Raw genomic sequence first — 17013 nt, forward strand, 5'->3', positions numbered from 1 at the left:
TCACCTTTTGTTAGAACTCTTCATTATGACTAGTCCTTCTTGCGTAGCCATGCTGTTAGTGTCATTGAGCTACACAAGCCCCTTTGCTATGACAAGGCAGTGACCCAGGAGAGGGAGTTAGGCATGCTATAGTTCATAACTCCAGGACTCAAGGTATCCACTAGCCTCAGCTTTCCCATTAGCAGAGATTACAGATCTGTATCACCATGGACAGCATTTTTCTGTCTTAAAGTTGTTTTCCTACTTCTAGTATTGCCTGGGAATATTTTTTAATCCATTTCCATCCCCTCACCACACTGCCCCCCCCCCACACAAAACAACTCTAGCAGCTCAGAACTAAAGCTTTCCCCAGAGCCACACTGAATTTGTAACTCCAGAATGGGAAATAAAACTGAATTTTCAACACTGAGTAGAATCTCAAGTTGATAAAAACTAATTTTCCCTATTCCTATAAATTATAAATAAATGTACATATTAAGCAATGACATTTTTTAGTGACTACAGAATCCTCTGTAATTCTCCATGCACAGTGGGGTATAGAGCACAGTGTGTGCTATTTACAAAGGAACAAATACTGTACTGTACTGTACTATACTGTAAATCCTGAGAATACATTAAATGTCATAGGGAGAGGAATTTTCTGAGAGATTTAATCATACTGGTTTATCACCAATGTAATTTCATCTTAGCTACTGAAAAAGAAAATGATTATTGGAAAGATATTCCTCTTCTTAAAAATAGGAAGCATCAGACAAATGCAGACTGGGAAAAAAAATTTTAAGCTTTCCTTGAAAGTGGCAATTCTCAAAACCAGCACAGGGTGGACTATCTATACAAGGGATTAGCAAACTACAACCAGAGGACCAAATGTTATTGCTTCTTATTTTTGTATGATCTATGTTGGGGGAATTTTTTATTGGAAGCAATTAGGGTTAAATAACTTGTCTGGGGCTAGATTTGAACTCAGATTCTCCTGATTCCAGGACTGGTACACTAGCTACTGCACTACCTAGATGGCCCTTGTATTTTCAATATATAATAAAACTTTGTTTAAAAATGAAAAAGAAAGAATCTTAACTTGCAAGTTCTACAAAAACAGCTTGCTGGCCCAATGTGGTTGACAGATCATAATTTGATGACTCATGATCCACACAATGTGGGTCAAGCAATTTATTAGGATTCTAGGTTGACAGAGGTGACTAATCATTGCTGCATCTCTTTGGAAAACAAAATATTCTAGTTACCTCCCAAGTTATATGAGAAAATATTCATAAAGTGCATTGCATAGTGTTGTTTACTGCAGGTGCTTATTAAATGCTTATTTCCATCAATACCCAGGTCACCAAGTAAAAATCAGACTATTTCACAAAAAAAGAAAATGATCAGTGTTGGAGAGGATATAGAAAAAATGAGCCACTGACACACTCTTGGTAGAGTTGTGAACTGACCGTTCTGGGGAGCAATTTGGAACTACACATAAAGGACAATCAAACTGTGCATACTCTTTGATCCAGCAATACCACAACTAGGTCCATATTCCAGAGAGATCATAAAAAAAATGGAAGAGGACCAACAAAAGATATTTGTAGCCCTTTTTGCAAAGAACTGGAAATTGAGGGAATGCCTATAAATTGGGGAATGGTTGAACAAGTTATGGTATATTATTGTGATGGAGTTATATTATTCTGTAGGAATCCATGAGTAGTCAGACTTCAGAAAAGCCTGGAAATAAATGCATGATTCTGAGTGAAGTGAGCAGAACCAGAATTACGCATTACATATTAACAGCTACATTGTGAGATAATCAACTATGAAGGATGCAACTCCTCTCAGTTCAGTGATCAAGGACAATTCTTTCATGGAAAATGCCATCCACATTCAAGAAAAAAATATGAAGTCTGAATGCAAAGCAAAATAAACTATGTTTATTTTTTAAAACTTCTTTTAGGTTTTTTTCTTTCTTTTCCATTTTCCCTTTAGTTCTAATTCTTCTTTCATAACATGACTAACATGGAAATATGTTAAATACAATTGTACATGTGCAACCTATATCAGATTGCTAACTGTCATAGGGAAGGGAGAGGAAAGAGAGGGTGATTAAAAAAAACATGGAACTTAAAAAATTGCAAAGGATGAACGTGGAAAACAATTTTTGTGTATAATTAAAATAATAAATTAGTTTTTTTAAAGTCTGATTGCTTTCTAGTTTTGAATTAATAGTAGACTTAGGCTATGATAAAGTTAAGATCCGAAAATATTTTATTATTCAAGAACATGAAAGTAATAAGATAAAATTTCATTAGGGATAAGGTAAAAAAATCAACTTCACAAATATTATGGGGAGGATCATAAGTATAAGTAAGGGTCACCTGAAAAAGATCTGGATGTCTCAATGAACCTCAAGATGAGTCAGTAGTGTGACATGGCATCCCAAAAAAGTTGATGTGAACCTAACATATTAAGAGAAGCATAGTGTTCAGGGCTAAGGAAAATGACAATCCTCTTGCATTCTGTCCTCATCATAGCACATCTTAGGAAATTCATTTATAAGCTGAAGAACATCCAGAGCAACAATGATGATGAAAATCCTCAAGAACATGCCATATGTGATAGTTAGGTGGTTCAGTGGATAGAACATAAAGCCTGGAGTCAAAACTGAATTCAAATCCAGGCTCATACATTTAGTAGCTGTGTGTCCTTGGGTAAATTACCTCAGTTCCCTCATCTGTAAAGTGAGTATAATAATAGCACCTATTGCAACCCTGGGTAGCTATGAGAATCAAATAAGATAATACTTGTAAAGAACTTGGCACAGTGCCTTCCTGGTGCCTAATATGTGCCTAATAAATGCTTGTCCAACCCTCACCCCCAATCTTAAAAAGTTCAGTTAAAGGATCTTGATTTTTTAAGCCTAAAAAAATAAAAGAGGATTAAAGCTGAGGAATATGATAACTATCTTCAAGTTGACTTGAAGGATTAACTTGAGGGAAAGGAAATTAGATTTGTTCCATTTAACCCTCAAGGGAAGAACCAAGAGCACTGACTGGAAGTTGGAAAGAGAGAATACTTTAGATTTGAATGTAAAGAAAATGGAATGTAATAGATTGTTGCAGCAATGTGAATTAATTGTCACCATGGGGTGGCTAAAAGAAACCAGAAAATACCTTAGGGATCAAACAGTTGACTTACTTTTGAAACACAAAGAGTTGGCTGCCAAAGACAATATCAGTTTGTATGTAGGCTCATCTGTAAAATACTATGAAAGATGATGGATGATAATGACTAATATCATCTCATAAAACACAGAAAAGCAATGGAGGGTAAAACCTGCCTAAAGAAAACTTGGTAAAATATCTATCTAAGCAAAGTCATCCCAGGGGTATCCAAGGATGAAAACAGAAAGGGAACTACAAGCCAGAGAAAAATGGAAAAGATTTGCAAAAACTATTAGTAGAGACTGTTTTCTCCATCAAGTATAGTGGAACTGTCACTCTTGGACTATAACATCAAAGTCCCTGAGGTGCTTACAGAGGAAACAGAAATAACATTAAAGAGAACAGAGATGGAAATAACAGCCAAACTCGATCAAATATGGAGAGGAAATCCATTCTGGAGGTGATATAATTATGAAACCATCAAGGGAGCAATTTACAAAGTATCTAAGAGATGATGGTAAGATACAGGCGGATGGGAGGGGAAGGTGGAAGAGGAAAAGAAGATGGTAATCACAAACCTTTGAATTCTACAAAAAAAAAAGTTGTTGAACCTATGAACCTAAATGCCTATTCTCCTCCCACCTATACATTTTTTTTATGAGAGTCATCTATACATGAAATGAAAAATAAAACTGCTTATTAAACCCTGTGCTAAGCACTATGCTAAGCACTCAGGTTACATAGAAAACTGAAATAGTCCCTGTTTCAATTTCCTGTCAAAGGGATCACATTTTGATTGGCAGAGACAACATAGAAAGAAGGGCTTATACTTAGTTTATGGAAGGTTCAAAAGAACTTAGAGAATGTAGGAGAACAAAGGGAGAGGTCTTGGGAAGTAATGGCAGTTCAGGCAGTCACTGAACTACTAAAGAGAGTTAGAATGGAATAGATTGGATACTAGGAATATCTCCAGTAAAGGTAGGGACTTTGTGAGAACAACATGGCATCAGGGTATGGAAGGGGAGGAAACATGGCAGTGAGGTCAGATGAGGGGTTTGGGGAGAGCAAAAATCCATGATTCCCCTCAGAGGCAACAATTGGTGCTGGTCTCTCTTCCTAATGTCCATTGGTAGATTTAAGAAGGAGAAGATGAAGGACAAAACTTCCTACCTTTTCTGTTGATGAAAATGGTTGGTCCCCAGTCATCAGTCTGGGGACCATCTCACAACTGACTGAAAGATTTGGGAAATGTAAGATACCATTGTGCTTAGTGTTTCTTGATTACAAAAAAAGCATTTGACTCAATAGAAGGAAATGCTACCTTACTGACCTTTTTAACAAGGAATTATCCCATTCATATGAAGTAGCTTCTGTTTCAATTTTCTCTCAAAGGGATCACATTTTAATTGGGAGAGACAACACAGAAAAGTGACTATTTAAGGAAGATGTAGTAGTACTTTGAGAATATAGGTAAGCAAGATCATTCATATATAAAGATCACTCAAGATTCCTTGAAAGATAAAATAATAATAATAATCCTGAAGAATGAATTTTTGATAATAAACAGTAAAGTCATTAGATAATTCAGGCAAGCATAGAGATAGATACCAGTAAAAAATATTGTAATAGAGGAGATCCAACACAGAATCCAGTAAAAGAGGAATTTTCTGTGGCTGATGAGGATTTCCAGATGTTTCCCTTTGCAAATTACATCTAACACTGCAATTCTAAAAAGCTTCTTTTTTCCCATAAATCTCTTTATCTTCTGATTGCTTATCCCAATGTGATCTGATGCTCTCTGAGATAAACAACATGATCTCATATCATGATCTCACTTTCAAGGTGCTACTCTTATTGCCAACTTTATAATTGCCATCTTCTGGGTAAGTGTAGTTCCATTTCAGGGGAAGTTAGTCTCTCTTTTCAAACCATATATTTTACAAAGACTTCAGTTTGGGAGTGATCACAGAAGTTTAGCCAAATTGCAGGAAACTGGAAAGTTACATTTGAGATACTTCATACACAGAAGTGAGTGAATGCCAAGAATATTTGCTGTGTAACTTGCACAGATGTGTGACTCGACAGAAAAAGAGAGAGGTACAGTGAGGGGAAAGAATAGAGCATGACATGACTTGGAGAAAATAAGAATTAGAACATTTAATGGCCTTTAGTAGGCCAAGAATATACCTTATATTTGCCAATTACTTCACTATACAGAGAGCAAGATCTGGGATTTGCATGTGAAGAAAAAATTTCCATCTTTATACTCCTCAAATAAAGTATGACTCTGACCAGAAGATCAGGTATCATGTGTGACTATGGGTAGAATACACTGTATGTGCCTATCATGGTAAAAGGTCATATACAAATGTGGGTTATTGTATTATGCATTCTTAGGACAGTTGTATTTTATAAAATTTGAGAAAGAGGACATTTGTTTTGAGTTATCAGAGGATTTTACATCTTGGCAGCTCCTTCAACTGCTCTATGTAGAATTGAATTCTCTCAGAACAAAGTTTCCTCCCTGGGACATTTTAGGAAGTCATGTTAACCATTTCATGTAAGCTAAGTGAAGAAATGCCAAAAGCACACCGAATGAATATCAGAAAGGAACAACATGGGATGGTTGGACACCTGGAAAGTCTTTGAACCCAAAGTCAAAAAGGAAAAGAATTCCATAGAGTAGATAATAATCTTGTGTCAAGATAGCAAATTCATATAACCAAGGAATGCTTAAATTGAAAGATGGAATATTACAGTCCAGTCATGGCACCTACCAACTACATGAGCATATCAGTAATATCTTGAACAGAATGAATAAGCTAGTTTATTGGATCCTAAACTAATATTTAATCAAGTAACTTCACTAAACTTGCTATTGTTGGGACAAAAGAGTTAATGCAACTTTCACTAGTGACATCCTTCTAGGGAATAGAGTTTATGAGATTACAGGTCCAAAACGAAATTTGATGCTTATTCCATCACAGATGGTTTTTCAAACCTCTGGTGAGAACAGTCCATTTATTTCTGTGCTCTCTAGTGTTTTTAGTAGGAATGGGTGTTGTATTTTTCAAAGGCTTTTTCACCATCTATTGAGATAATAATATGATTTCTGATAGGTTTGTTATTGATATAGTTAATTATACTGTTTTCCTAATATTGAATCAACCCTGCATTCCTGGGATAAATCCTGCTTGCTCATAGTGTATTATCCTAGTGATAACTTGCTGTAATTGCTTTGCTAAGATTTATTTAAGATTGTTGCATCTATATTCGTTAGGAAGATAGGTCTATGATTTCCTTTCTCTGTTTTGATGCTTCCTGGTTTAAGTATCAGCACCATATTGGTGTCATAGGAAGAGTTAGGCAGAGTTCAGTCCTCATATATTTTCCCAAAGAGTTTATATAGAATTGGAATCAATTGTTCCTTAAATGTTTGAGAGAATTCCCTTGTGAATCCATCTGGCCCTGGAGATTTTGTCTTAGGGAGTTCAATAATGGCTTGTTAAATTTCTTTTTCTGAGATAAAGTTATTCAAGTATTTAATTTTTCTCTTCATTAAACCTGGGCAACTTATATTTTTGTAAATATCCATCCATTTCACTTAGAGTACCAAATTTATTAGCATACAGTTGGGCAAAATAATTCTGAATTGTTACTTTAATTTCCTCCTCATTGGTGGTGAGTTCACCGTTTTCATTTATGATACAGGTAATTTGGTTTTCTACTTTCTTTTTTTTTAAATCAAATTGACCAGAGATTTGTCAATTTTATTGGGTTTTTTTTTCATAAAACCAACTCTTGGTTTTATTTATTAATTCAATATTTTTCTTACTTTTGATTTTATCAATTTCTCCTTTAATTTTTAGAATTTCTAATTTGGTATTTAATTGGAGGTTTTTAATTTGGTTTTCTATTATATTTTTAGTTGTCTGTTTAGTTCATTGATTTCCCCTTTCACCAATTGATTCATGTAAGCATTTAAATATATAATATATCCCCAGACAACAGCCTTGGTTGTATCTCATAAGTTTTGGAATGTTGTGTCATTATTTTCATTATCTAGGATGAAATCAATAATTCTTTCTATAATTTGCTGTTTGATCCACTCATTCTTTAAAAAGAGGTTATTTAGTTTCCCATTAGTTTTAGATATATCTCTCCCTGGCCCATTGTGGCATGTGATTTTTATTGCATTATGATCTAAGAAGGAAGTAGTCACTATTTCTGCCTTTCTGCAATTGATTATTAGGTTTTTATGCCCTAGTACATAGTCAATTTTTGTGTGTGTCATGTACTGCAGAAAAAAAATATATATTCCTTTCTATCCCCATTCAATTTCCTCCAAAGATCTATCATGTTTAGGTTTTTAACACTCTATTTACCTCCTTAACTTCCTTCTTGTTTATTTTATGGTTAGATTTATTCAAATTTGAGAACAGGAGGTTAAGGTTTCCTACCAGTAGAATCTTGCTGTCTATGTCTTCCAGTAACTCATTCAACTTCTCCTATAAGACTTTGGATGCTGTACCATTTGGTGAATACATAATTAGTATTGAAATTGCTTCATTGTCTATAGCACTTTTTAGGAGAATATAGTTTCCTTCCTTATCTGTTTTAAAGAGTTTTATTTTTTGCAGCTGCTTTGTCTGAGATAGGATTGCTACCCCTGCTTTTTCACTTCAGCTAAAGCAAAATATATTTTGCTCCAACCTTTTACCTTTACTCTATATGTATCTCTCTGCTTCATATGAGTTTCTTGTTAGCAGCATATTGTAGGATTCTGGTTTGTTAATCCACTCTGCTATTCACTTACATTTTATGAGAGAGTTCATCCCATTCATATTCCAAGTTATAATTACTAACTCTTTATTTCCCTCCATTCTATCTTCCTTTTATTTGTATTTCCCCCTTTTTTTCACTTTATCCATATTCCCCAGTATTTTGTTTCTGAATACCAATGTGTTCAATGTGTTTGCCTTCTTATATCCACCCACCTCCCCTTTATTTCACCCTTCCCTTTGCCCCTTCTTTCTTCCCTTCTTTCTGTTAACTTCCTCTTTTCCTTCGCCCTCCCCTTTCCCCCTTTTCCCCTTTTAATACTTGAAAAATGAGACAAGTTTCTCAACTTAATTGTATATATATATATATATATATATATATATATATATATATATATATGTTAACTTTAAGCCAAATCTGATGAGAGTAAGATTTAGGCAGTTCTCGCCACTTCCCTTCTTCCCTTCTATTGCACTAGATCCTTTGTACTTCTTTATGTAATGTGATTTATCACCATTCAATCTTTTCCATCCTCCCATCTCTTTACTGTCTCCCCTTTTTAAGGAGGTATTGTTTTTAAATCATTCTATCAGAGTCATGGATAAGTCATGAGTGTCCATCACTTCTGGCTAAGCATATGCTCTCTAGTGGAGTTACAATTCTCAAGAGTTCTGAGAATCTTTCTCCCAGGTGGGGATATAGCCAGTTCCATCTTATTGCATAGCATTTTTTTCTCATTTCTTTTCCCCTTTTGTCCCTTTTCATGTGTCCCTTGAGTCTCCTGTTTGATGTCCAAATTTTCTATTTAACTCTGATCTTTTCATTAAGAAAAGTTGGAAGTCTCCTATTTCATTAAATTTCCATTGTTCCCCTGGAAGAGAAGGCTCAGCTTTGCCAGATAGTGAATTCTTGACTGCCTTCCAAGCTCCCTTCCTCTTTAGAATATCTCATTCCAGACCCTTTGATCTCTTAATGTTGATTCAGCTAGGTCCCCTGTAATCCTTACTGTCTCTCCTTGGTATCTAAATTATTTCCTTTTGGCTGCTTGTAGGATTTTCTCTTTAATCTGACAGTTCTGGACTTTGGCCACAATATTCCTTGATATTTTCATTTTGGGATCACTTTCAGCAGGGAATAGATGTATTGTTTCAATAACTATTTTTCCCTCTGGTTCCATGATATCAGGGCAATTTTCCATCACTAAATCCTGTAACATTGAGTTCAGGTTTCTTTTTTCTCTTCAATGTTTTCAGGAAGTCCAATGATTCCTAAGTTTTCTCTTCTAGCTCTATTCTCAAGGTCAGTGGCTTTGTCAATGAGGTATTTTACTTTTTTCTATTTTTTAGAGTTTTTTGGTTTTGTTTAACAGAATCTTGTTGTCTCATAAAGTCATCCGTTTCCATATATTCCATTCCTTTTTTTTAGAGAAAAAATTTCTTCATTTATCTTTTGCAACTCTTTTCCAATTGATCAATATTTTTGAAGGAGTTTTCCATTTGCCCAATTAAGATTTTGAGAGAACTATTTTCTTTTTGCATTTGGCCAATTAAGGTTTTGAGAGAATTTTCTTTTTCATTTGTCCAATAGTATTTTCTGAGGATTTGTTTTCTTGTTGCAAGGTGTTGATTTTCTCTAGAGTTTCTTTTCCCAATTTTTCCAATTGATTTTTAAACTCCTTCCTGATCTCTTCTAAGAAGTCTTTCTGGGCTGGAGACCAAGTCATATTCTCCTCAGAAGTTCTAGCTCTCTCTGAGTTAGGGTCTTTCCTTTCAATGGATCCCCATTTTGCTGACCTTTCTTCATTTTCCTAGGATCTTGTGTTGGGGGAGGGGCTGGTTCACAGACATTTGGTTTTGAAAACCTTAGTGGTTTTGCTCACTGGGCTTAGTAACTACAAGTGTGTTGGTCAGTCAGATGTGATAGATGCTTTCTCTTGAGTGTCTTTGAACTTGATTAGTGACCCACCTTAGGCCTGGGATGGTGTGGGGAGCAGCCGGGTCTGAATTAACCTTGAACAATGTGGGCTGAGCCTTTGGGCTATTTAGTTAATCTCTTATTATTCACTCAGCACTGAGAGAGATCTGCTGCCCACTCCTGAGCCTAGGGGTGGGGTGGGGTAGGGTAGGGAGGTTATTACTGTGTTTGTTCTGGGAAGAGTCCCTTTCTTTCATGGGGATGGGGAGAGAAGCAACTGTAAACGTGGGGACAATGCTGAAAATACAGGACACTGGGCCCTGGTCTTCCAGGCCAGTGGAGCTGACCAGACTGATATCTAGCCACTGCACTGTAGCTCTCCTCTCTGCTGCACTGCTGCCCTTCCTGTTCACAAAGCCAAAGCTTCCAAGGCTGTCTAAGGTTAGTCCTGGGTCTCACCCTGCTGCCCTTGAACTGGCTCTCTGCTCTCCACCCCCAGCTCACCCACATTCCTCCAAGACAAACTTGGTGGTAGATGTTCTCCTTTGCTCTTTCTGGATTTTGTGAATTTGAATTCTGTTAAGAGGCTTGATTCATATTAATTCTGAGGGAAAACCAGGAGACCTTAGCACATTGCCTGGCTTCTCTCTGCCATCTTGGCTAGAAGTTTATACACTCTATTTTCAAGATGTTTAGATAACAAGAGGAGTTAAAGAATCAGAGCTTGACCCTAACAGCAACATGGGAGTGATGTTCAACCTTGAATGACTTGCTCATTCCATCAGGGCAACAATCGGGAACAATTTTGGACTGTCTGCAAAGGAGAATACCATCTGTATCCAGATAAGGAGCTGTGGAGTTTGAACAAAGTGCAAGGACTATTTCCTTTAATTTAGGAAAAAAAAAACAGATAGCTTATTGTCTGATCTTGTTACCTCTTAGACTTCTCTTCTCTTTAAGGATATGATTTCTCTCATCACACCCAATTTGGATCAAGGTACAACATGGAAACAAAGTAAAGACTGATAGAATGCTTTCTGTGGGGGGGAGGGGGGAGGGAAGCAAGACTAGGGGAAAATGTAAAACTCAAATAATATCTTTAATAAAAATAAATTTAAATTAAAAAAAAAGAATCAGAGCTTGAAGAGACTATGGAGTCCATCTACTTCAAATTCCTCATTTTACAAAAGAGGAAACCTGGATCCAAAAAGGTGAAGTTGCACAGTTGATAAATAAAGTCAGGTTATAAATAAAGTTCCCTGATTCCAAATCCAATATTTTCTCTACTGCACTATGCTAACTCATTCTTATGTATGTCATGAAAGTCAAAGCATGTGAATTTAGCTTGTCATTTTCTCACTAAGCTCATTTTTTCTTGAAATCAAAGTCATGGTCTATAGCTTGTTGGGTCTCATCAACAAGTGCATCAAACTGTAAAGACATGGACAAGTATAAGAATATAAATAAAGAGATGACCCACTAAAGACAAAAGGCTAGACATGTAAATTGGACACCCATCGCTGCATTTTGAAACCTATTGTGCCCCCCCCATAGTTGATTTTTTTTTGGTTTTGGCTTGTGTTTTCCTGCTTTTTGAATGTTCCAGTCATTCATCAGAATCCTGAATTTCCATAGCTCCAGTTCTTGACTCATTTTTTCTGTCTCTTCTTTGAGTGTGACATAGCTGCTGCTCTCTCAGAACACCTTTCCCTCTACAACCTTGCCCTCACTTGATCCATAAAAGCATCAAAGCTCCACCCTTGTGAGTCACTCATTTCTTCATTCAATAAGTATTTTCTAATCATGTGCTATATGTAATGCCCTATGCTAGACATACAACATTCTCACAGTTAAGCAAGATAATAATAATAATCTGAAGAAGGAGAGGGTACTAACAATTAGGGGAAAATGGAAGTCTTCCTAGAGTAGGTGGCACCTGGATCAATCTCTAAAGGAACCTAAGAATTACAAGAGTCAAAGTTTAGGAAAGAATACATACAGTTGAGTAGGAAACTTATGTGAAGGAATAGGGGAAGAAAATGAAATTATCGGAACTGAGTGGAAAGGACGTAGATCAGTTTATCTGCAAAACAGATTACAGGAAGAATGGTGATTATGAAATAATTCGGGTAGGTAAGGTAGAGCCAGGGATAAAAGAACTTTAAATTCCAAGCTAAAAAGTTTGGAACATCTAAGAGGCAATAGGGAGTCACTGTAGATTGTTTAGTAGGGGGGGGTATTATAGCCAGTCACCATCAACAAGATCAATCAATCACCCTAGGCTTGTTTGGCTTTCTAATAAGTATCTAAAGAAAATATCTAATTGATTTTAGTGATGTAAGCCCTACAAGCATTCTGTAATGAGTGGAGTTACTTTGAATCCTATATTATTTAGGTTTGGCAGTCAAGTGACACAGTGCCAGGCCTAGAGTTAGGAAGACTCATCCTCTTGAATTCAAATTTGGCCTTGGGCACTTACTAGCTGTGTGACCCTGTGTATATCACTTCACTCTGCTTTAGTTTCCTCATCATTAAAATGAGTTGAAGAGGGAACTGGCAAATCTAGTGTCTTTGCCAAGAAAACCCCAGATGGGATCACAAAGAGTTGGACACAACTCAAAAATGACTGACATTTTCTAACCTATAAATGCATATTTTAATAAGGCCTCCTTAATTCTTATTTTCCCATACATATTGTAGTGGTATAAACATTTGATTCAAATTTGCCAAAAAATGGGAGGATTTTTATTTCAGTATAAAGTAATGTGATTTCTATTTATAGAAAAATGAACATTCTTTAAAGTTTCAATGAATGTTGAAATTAAAAGATGATAAAAATTTTGTGAAATGAAGCAAGACCCTGAAAAGATATGAATGTTCCAAGCATAGAATGAATCAAAGAAAGATGTGGGAGGACTGGGGAGGAGAACATTATCACCAGTCTAATTTTTCTTCTCTCCCATCTTTGATATATTTTTCAAATGTATCAGTTAGATATGTTCTGGAGCAGAGAGTAGAAGAAAAGCTCTGGAATTAAGGGGAAGTGAGTCCCAACTATAGGTAGAAAGAATGAAAAGAGAAAAGGCAGGCTCTGCCAGAGATATTTGAGTTGGAGATAGTAATTTTCACCAACTTAAAATGTTTTTCCAAATGGAATTGAATTTTCATGCTAAGAAAAGGAGACATATGGGAAATGAAAAGAAGGTTAATTTTAAAACATTTATACATATACATACACAGAAACATGCACAAAGATATATAATATAATATATGTATATGTGTGTATATACATATATATGTATGTACATATATATATTATATATATATACACATACATGCACATTTTAGGGTAATAGAATTATGCTATATGGTATCATTTTTACCACCATAGCCAAGATTCCCTAGCATTATCCTTAAACCTGGGATATTGATTCTAATGTTCTGGCACAGTTACAACACAGGTAATTGAAGTCTGTTTACCTAAATTCCTACTACAATTTCAATTTAAATATCTTTTTCATTCTCTTACTACCCATTATTATTACTTTTTCTAGACTGCTCTTATTCTCTAGTGAATAGTGTGCCTAATTACTTAATATTTATCATGTTATTTGAGGTCTCTGTATGAAAAGTATAATTAGAAGTAGCAAATGTGATTCTTACAAATAGTGGACCAGTATTCCTCAGAATTTAGGTAATCCTTTCCAATTTCCCTTTATTGGCATGATTTCTCCACTTAACATTTCCATTAAAATATACTTGTCCCATCAACTCATTCAGAGCAAGAACTGTGTTTTTTGTTTTGTTGGTAAATTCCCACATTTCTGAATCCTAGCTGTCATCATAGTTATCTTCCTCATTATTATGGCTAACACAACAGATTACCATATTAATAAATAAACTGGCATTTATTAAACATTGAGGTTACTAAGACAAAAATGCTCTTAAGGAGCTAATATTCCATTTATAATTACTGACTGATTATTAGTTTATAAATTTGAAGTGGTGATTCTCTAACATTTTCATTCCAGATATTTTCATGCTTATTAATCTCCTCCCATTATCCCTTCTCCCGCCCCACTTACAATAAAAAACAAACCTCATCCTTTTATAAGTTATTCTTATCCTTTTTTGTTATTTGTCATATTTTCAGATAGGTGAAAAAAAGAGAGGGAATGATAACTAGAAAAAGATGACAAAAAGGAGAGAGGTTAAGTCCAAGTACAACATATACTTTAAAATTTGTCCCCAGGCTTCCTAGTTGTCATACTTCCTAAGATGATTTAGTAGAGGGTAGAAGAGTTAGGGGTGGAAGGTGAGAGAGTAAGTAGAAGGCAAGAGAAAAGCATAAGCAAATTGACTTGAGAATATAAATATCTAAAGGCAGCTCAAATCAGGTTCACGGATAGCAGTAGGGAGGAGTGAGGACCAGAAAGGAATGGGTCCAGGGAGCAAAGAGTTCACCTAGGGTGGAGCTGGACAGGAAGCTTGCTAAATTCTGTTCTTTCTACACCACTAGAATCATAGTATCACCTCCCTGATGTCATAATCCTTTTTGAGAATGAAGTACAAATAAGACCACCTAGACAACTAAAAGTGTTTTGGGCATCCTGGGTTAAAGCCCTAATCACTCCACCTTAGTTTTATTTCTGAAATACTTGGGAATAGTCCAGAAAAGAACAGGAGGAAGGAAGACAGTGTAATAGAGAGTGGGGAGAAAAAAGAATATTTATATATTTAGATGAAACTTAAGTGGTACAGTGGATAGAGCCTTGGGCCTAGCTACTAGAATAAGGAAGACTTGATCTCAGACCTTTATCAACTCTGTCACCCTGGCTATGTCACTAAGCTCTGTAGCCTCAACTGGAAAATGGGGTTAATTAATAGTATCTACCTCCCAGGACTTCTGGGAGAATCAAATGAGAAAATTTTACAAATAACTTAGCACATTTCTTAACAAAAAGTAGACTGTTAATAAATGTTCATTTTCTTCCTTCTTAAAAAGACTTTTGATAACCCTTTGAAACCTTTATGTATATCTTCCTAAAGGCTTTGGTTCTTATTGGAGAAATATAATACAGTGCTCTAACTGGTAGAATTTTTGAAAACTCAGACCCTGTTTAGACAAAGGTTGAGGATGTTTGGGACTGTAAGCAATGGAGTTCAAGTGGCACTACTCCCTTGGTGATTAACTGGAGTTTTATAGGCATGGTTATGCTGTAAGTGTATTGTTACTGTAGTTAGGATTTCATTAGTCTTTCTGATAAATAATGCAATATCTTTAATGATGCATTTCCTCTTTTAAAAAAACACATTAGAAACAGTGTTTCAAAATGTAAGAAAGAACAATACTCTGTTTTGTCTTTATTACTTTTAAATTAATTTATTGTGTTTTAAGAAGTGAAAAGCACTTTCTAAGAAAAAAAGGAAAAGATGAACTTGTTTAAAAGGCAAAATGGATGTAGGTCAGATAACAGCAGGAAGGCCCCACCTTCCTAAATTCAGTACAAGCCATATCACAAAAGGAAAGTGGTGCCACCAAATTAAAACACTACATAATAAGAAAATCTGATTTAATGTCATCATTATTTTTCCATTAAATCTGAATACCATCTAATGCATGGCTGTTATTTTAAACCTACCACACTAATGCAGATTCGACATCACTTGTAAATCAAGCCTAGAAATCCTATCAGTTGTCATTACCGATATTGACAATCAAGCCAGCTGGTCCCCTATGGAACAACTCAACCTTCAACCCAGACTCTAGCTCTTGAAAAAGAAAGAATTGTATTGAGATCTAAGAATCTAAGATAGTGAAGTATCTCCCTTGAGTCTAAGGATCTGGGTTAAGATCTTGGGTTGGCTATAAACTAGCTATGTGACTTTGGACTGGTTATTTAAACTCTCTGGGTCTCAATTTTTTAATCTGTAAAATGATAGAGTTGAACTAAGCTTCCTTCCAAATGTAAAAACTATTTTCCCAAATGTGTGTGTGTGTGTGTGTGTGAAAGTACACATGTGCATGTGTGTATATGTGCACATGTGTGTGTTTGTGGATGTATCTGTGTATGTATGTGTTGGAAGGCATGAAGACATGGTAAAAAGACAGGAAAGGTCCCTAGTTCATATTTCTTAATTGTTGTAATAGGTGGCATCCTTTTATAAATAAACTGACCATCAATTAAAGAAGAATGATTTTATGAGTAAGTCTTAAAAGCCCAGAATCATGGTAGATCTTTAGGAGATTTTATTTTATCTTTTTTTTTTAATTCACAATTCCTGCCCACAGGTAATTTACAATCTATCATATAATTAATCAATTCTACTGGAGGCATCAATTTGATTGCCATTTAGCTTGACTTTTTTTTTAAAGGCTCCTTTGTACCTTAGGTAAATCTGATACCTGTTAGTGAAGATTTAATAGTCACATTTCATTAAATAATCCATCTGCCAAGTCATTTCTATTGCCATCTGCTTATCCAAATGCTATCCATTCTTCCAGTTCAAGTTTAGCCTCCTCTAAGAAATTATCTTCAGTTACTGTAGATCCCACTCATCTCTCCTTTCTCTGAATCTCTCTTAGAGTGTGTACACAGTCTTAGTAATAGAACAAAATAATCATTTTCCAATTGTTTCTCATTCTTTTGTTTGGTCTCCCCCCAAAAAGAAGATAAACTCTTTTCTTTGGCAAGGTAATTGGGATTAAGTGACTTGCCCAGGGTCACACAGCAAGTAAGTATCTAAGTGTCTGAGGTTGAATTTGAATGCAGGCCCTCCTGATTCCAGGGTAAATGCTCTATCCACTGCACCACCTAGCTGCCTTGAAGATAAATTCTTCAAGGATATTTCACTGTACCCACAGTCATTTTTTTGTACTGAAAATTTCATATACTGAAAACATAGCAGTATTATAATAAATATCAATTGAAATTTTTAGAGGGGTTCAATAGAAAGATTTAAGACAATCGTAGTTATGGACATGCAACTTATTGGTAACTTTTAGTTTTTTGGAGTTGACTAGAACATTGAAAGATTGAATGACTTAATGAAGTCCACACAACTATTATAGTTCAGAAGCAGAATTTGAACATGGTCTTCCTGACTCCAAGATCATCCTTCTATCACTTAACCAGGATATCTTTCAGCAAGGACATATATG

The sequence above is a fragment of the Macrotis lagotis genome, chromosome 8, assembly GCF_037893015.1.
Source record: "Macrotis lagotis isolate mMagLag1 chromosome 8, bilby.v1.9.chrom.fasta, whole genome shotgun sequence".
NCBI lineage: Eukaryota > Metazoa > Chordata > Mammalia > Peramelemorphia > Peramelidae > Macrotis > Macrotis lagotis.